The sequence below is a fragment of the Nerophis ophidion genome, linkage group LG03 (assembly GCF_033978795.1).
Source record: "Nerophis ophidion isolate RoL-2023_Sa linkage group LG03, RoL_Noph_v1.0, whole genome shotgun sequence".
Classification (NCBI taxonomy): domain Eukaryota; kingdom Metazoa; phylum Chordata; class Actinopteri; order Syngnathiformes; family Syngnathidae; genus Nerophis; species Nerophis ophidion.
In genome coordinates, this window is record NC_084613.1 from 52037950 (window position 1) to 52043776 (window position 5827).

Below are 5827 nucleotides of genomic sequence, written 5' to 3' on the forward strand. Positions count from 1 at the left end.
ATATATAAATATATATATATATATATATATATATATATATATATATATATATATATATATATATATATATATATAAATAAATGTATACAAAGTCCCCAATACTGGGATGGAAATGCATTTTATTCTCTGAATATCATACAGGAACACTTTTTAAATGTACGTAATTTGTTCCTGACAACATACTACCATTATAACAGTTTCATCTAAAGGCTGTAGGTTCATCTTTAAGTCAAATTAACCTTTCAAGTAACCATGTGCGTTTCAGGTAAAGGAGTATGTACAATCAAAATACATTTTGTGATTCATTGGATTTTAAACATTATTAATTTCATATTTTATGTGATTAAAAACTTGAGTTAACTGGTTAGTTTTGTTGTCCCTTTCTCTAAACATTTTCATTGTAAACCCAATCAAACTACCTGCTAATAATTGCATTACTTTTGCAGCAACATGTATTTTTATAGTAATTTGTTGCAATCTTATAGTACATTCTGAATACAGTATTTTGCCGTGCCCATGGATGTTCTCATTTATCCTGGTCATTTTATTGTCAGACAAACCAAACAGTGTAGTTGTGATCAATTGAATACCCTGAGAATATTTTACAGAGGTTTTTTTTTTTTTTTTTAAATACTCTGTAATCCTGGTATATTTTTACTATGTGTATACACTGTAAAATCATTGCTTTGAAGTCACAGCATATAGTTGCGACTTTATTATGATTAACTGCAGAAATTACATAAATTAGTACAATTAAATTAATATATTGCAACAAATATATTTTTTACAGGAAATTAGTTGTTATTGAGAAAGTAACACACTTATTAGCTGGCAATTTATTGTGATTTTATAATTAACATTTCTCCAGTGCTTCATTCATTTTTAGTCAAAATAGGTGTGAAAACAGCGTCGTTTCAAGAATAAACAGTTTACTATTCATATTGGACTTGGTTTTTCTATTTGGTTGTTTGACTGTGTTTGACAACATAACTGTCGTAAACAAATTGAAAAATTCCCTGCAGCGGTCACATGCCAATTTTAATGCAAATCAACCCTTTTGTGATTGTCATAGCTCCCAGCACGCAGGGTCTGCACCCACACTCATCAAGATGCTTACTTTTTTTTCTGCGGGTCACCAGGGGTGAGCACACTCGCCTGCGGTGTAAAAACAACTCGATAAGCATGCAATGATCTCTTGATACTGACATTTTAACCACTTGTCAAATGTACACACGCGAAGAAAAAACATTTACTATTACTAGACGGCGTTGGCAGCACTTGCAAAATGCATGTGAATTCATTTTAAAGATACAATCTTTTACATTTGAAGGTTTAATAAATACATTATCGTCAGGAACCATCAGAGTTGAGGACAAATGGAACACCTTTTAAAGTGTGCGTGTTTGTTTGGCATGGCTCACACATACAGTTGGTGTCGGCGGTGGAGTTATGTAGCCAGGTGAGTCCAGGCGCCAGTGGCAGTGACACAGTCTCACCTTCTCTAAGCTCATCTCTGAGGATGTCTTTTAGCGTGGGCAAATGTGTCCATTCATGGCCAGCCGAGCGTTTCAATGAGGCGCATTAGCTGTTGCGCCACTCTTTCTCCAGAAGGCAGCTCTGAACTTGCTTTGATGGCTTGGGAGAAGTGTGTGTGTTTGTGTGTGCGTGTGTGTGTGTGTGTGTGTGTGTGTGTGTGTGTGTGTGTGTGTGTGTGTGTGTGTGTGTGTGTGTGTTCTTATCTGCTATGTCTTACAACCGCAAGGGAAGGTCACCCAAAACAGGATGTGGCTTGAGAAGCTGACAATTAGATTCAATGTAAAATTGTGATGCAGAACTATAATGATATTGGAGAAATTATAAAAAAAAAAATTTAAAAGGAGCCCTCCTCAGAAGCTAGCATTTAGAGGCCAAATATGACCGTAAACTGGTGTTTATATAGAAGAAAGAAATACGTTATGGCGGTCGGCTGCTGGGTAAAATCCCTTTTTTCCACAAACTGGATGTCGTCCATCTCTCGTGTTCGCCGTCACTCATTCACAACAAATCATTTGTAAGTCACACTTGGGCTTTGAAGAGGGTCGGGCACCCACCAGGGAGGAATTCCCTCTACCCCGAGAGAAGACCTATGATTAAATCTATATTAATAGCTCTGTAAGCCTAGAAGGATGTTTGGTCTGTCCTGTCTCACAAATGTTGCTTCTTTCCCCCCCACAATCATCCTAAACTGATTAGGGTGTGTAGAAAATATCAGGTTCTTTTTTGAAAAACGTGTGCAGCGCCTTTGGTCTTGTTGCGCAAAACCACATGCCACATGCAATAAATTATTAGGCTAAATCAAAACAGAATTGCAGGATTTACATCACATTTGAGAGCTGCGACATGAAATGGAAACAGAGTCCCAGGCTGGTCTTTACGATTTTAGATTTTTTTTTTTTGGGAGGGTGACTACTCAATGTAATTGTCCAATTTTAGAAATGGGGAAGGATTGTTAGCATTTGTACTGCTGTGTTGTATTTTTGTCCCCAAACAGTCACATTATATATCGGTTTTGATACAAGGTTAGTTAGAAATAGGAACACGTCAATCGCTCAACCACCCGTTTTCGTAAAAAAGTATGTGGTCACCGGTAATGCCTTTTTTTTTCAGATTACAAACTGTTTTTAATATTAGTCCACTGGCTGACAAACATCCATAGCAGCTAATTGTGTGTCTATACAGTGTAGAGAAATTCCTCTAAGCTAATAATAATCATCTCACTTAAAGGAAATAAACTTAATTTCTTAGTATCTTAGGTATGATTATCAAGTATTGTTATCCCTGGAGGATGAGGCTAAACATGTAACATACTGAGAGCGAGCAGAAGGATGCATGCTAATAGTCAAGCTAACCACTAAGCAATCCAACAAATACCGTGTTTTTCAGACAATAGAGCAAACCAATACTTTAGCCGAACCCACCAAAATGTAGAATAAATAAATATATTTACATATATTAGCCGTATATGTTTATTTTCTTTTTTTCCAAATGGTATTCGTCACATTGCAGCAAATCAGCTGATCAAACAAAACAGAAGTCACCGTCATCGACACACGAGCTGCGGAAGCTAGCGCTCCAATCAGCAAAACAGACTGACAATTATACGCTGACATTTTGGTGAATTTACAAAACTGAAACAATACAAAAAGAACGCCCATCACTGGTAGTGATGATTGAAGAATCCTTTTGAGCAAAAACGTTATAAGCGGTTATGCTTCATGGTTCAAGGCACGAAACAGGAAATACATTTTCAGCCCGCAGCACCTGCAGTGAGCAAACTCTTCCAAAAGATGGCGCCATACCACAAACAATAACACACCTTTTTAGTGTCTCTGTCGGTGTTGAAAACTATTTGATGAATACAAAAAGCTATGACAGTGAGTGAATAAAAATCCATACATTAGCTGCAGTTTTATACGCCGTAGGGTTCCAAGCATTGGAAAAAGTAGGTGCTTGTAGTCCGAAAAAAAAGTAATTGCTAAATAAACTTTATGATGTGTTATAAGGAAGAGTGTTGCAACAGAAAGCAAGCAGCTATCCAAATAAATTTGACCTAGAGTCTAGACTGCAACTGTTCGTGTGTCAGCATTGTCAGTCAGTACACAACACGTACAGTAAGAGGAAGGTGGATCGATTAATACATTGGGGGTGTCGATACCAAGGAAAGTATCGGTATATGAACAATACTAAAGTGATTCGATGGATATTTTTATTTGCTCAAAAAATACAGTATATGTTTTTGTTTTGATAATGTTTACAAATTCTCCTGGAAACAGGAGGACTTTGTGGACAAAAAACTAATTATTTAAACGAGTAGTAGTAGAGTAATTTCTATAGGTATTGTTTTTGTAAAGAAACAGAATAAAAAACTACTTTGAATATTGTGTTGATATTGTTAAACCGTCAATAGCACTCACCATAATTATTTACAGGTAATACATGTGATCAGAATCAGATTTCACTCATGAATGATCAGTATTGGAATTGACATCAAACAAGCCTGATGTAAAATCTTTAGATAGAAAAAAGTCAAAAAGTCCAAGCAGCCATGAATAGTCCTGCCACAACTCTCGCCTCTACTTGTGTGCTGACGAGGCGAACGGCACAGGATTTCTTTGTAGGTTGATCATTTGGGTATCATCCAGAAGAGGTGAGAGTTGTGGCAGGGCAACTGGTAGGGTTGGGTATCGAGTATTGAGTATTGATTGGAACCGGGTCTAACTTTCCGATTCTCCCGCAATCGTTCAAAAGTTTAAATTTCGATTGTTAGTTTCGATACCCAGTCCGCTGACCGGAAAAAAATAATAAGGCCGCCGACCCGGAAGAAGAAGCCGCTGAACACCAACGAAGAAGCGCTCACCGCCGGAAGTGTTAGCATAGCCGAGCCTATGTAGCCGAGCAAGTCAGTCAAGCATGGATAGCGGGTGTCGAATGTCGAAAGTGTGGCTTTATTTTACTAAAAAAAATGAAATATTGGCGAAATGTAACACGTGCGACAGGACTGTTTCGTGCTTAGGAGGGTGCACGTCGAACATGATGAAGCACCTCCGAGTTCATGGAGTACAAATAAATGCGTGTCCCGTCTTCGACAGGAGACACTATCTGTCCAGAACGCTCACACACCCTGCCTGAGAAGGCGGATATGGTAATTTCACTAAACAAGAACTGTCTCTGATTTTATACTGTACCTGCTGCTAATCTGGACTAGGTTTTGCAAGTTGTTTCTTATTGTTTATTTTCTTTTCTGCACCAGGTTAGTCCATCAGTGGGAGCACGGTAACATGTTTAAGAACCTGCAGTATATTACACTTGTGTGTGTAAATGTGTTTTCATGAGGTTTCCAAAATAAAGCTCTCTTGATGAAAGTGTACCCCTGTAAAATGTATTCATAATTTATAATATTTATATTCAAGTTCATAGATTTGATATTTATATTCAAGTTGAAAACAGCCCTGTGAGGAATTTATAAAAAGTTAATAGAATTAAAATTGATGGAGAATGTCAGACTATTTCATTCAGAAAGACTGTAGGTTAACTAGCTCATTTAAAATATCCTAAACTTTTTTTTGACCCTGCCTTTTTTTTTTTAAAGAAAGAATCAGAATCGAGAATCGTCAGGAATCGGAATCAAAACAAAGAATTGGAATCGGAATCGGAATCGGAATCGGAATCGTTCGAATTCAAACGATACCCAACCATTGCAACTGGCGCCTACTTACAATGCCCTGAGATTACAATATTTCCTGGCAGAAAAGAACACTTCCGTGTTGGAGCAACCATCTTCTGCACCCGACCTGTCTCTGTGTGATTTATTCCTCCTTCCCAATCTTAAAGGGGTCATCAAGGGGACCCTTTTTGAACACGTGGACTTCATCAAGATGGTCATGACGATGGAGATGCGGATGATCCCAGGAGTGCATGAAGGCGGGTCATGCAGGGAAGGCTTAGAAAGTGGATTAGACCACAGGTGTTACATTTAAGGGCCACGGAAGCCTGAAAATCGTTGTAGTTTTAAATCTATATTCAGATATTTCTATTTTCTATTACTACACTTTGAGTTGTCTTTCTACACCCATTGACCAGTGTACAATACTACATATCATCACAATATGTTACAGAAACGACGCCGTTGACGATAGTCAGAATCTGACAAATGAGGTTTGACTTTAAAAGTCCTTTGTCAAAAACATTCCTTAAAATTCTTACACATATTTTGCCATTGGAGCAAACAAAGGGCCTGAGCTACTAAAGGTTTGTGTGTATTAAAGCATGTGAAAACTTCATAGCACAC

The 5827-nt window shown here is 37.6% G+C and overlaps 1 long non-coding RNA gene across 1 annotated transcript; it reads left to right on the forward strand.

Moving 5' to 3' along the window:
* Positions 1–4409: 4409 nt before the first annotated feature.
* On the forward strand, positions 4410–4906 carry LOC133548779 (uncharacterized). The gene is made up of 2 exons (XR_009805962.1): positions 4410–4681; positions 4790–4906. It is a non-coding gene; the product is annotated as an uncharacterized LOC133548779 (long non-coding RNA).
* Positions 4907–5827: the final 921 nt, after the last annotated feature.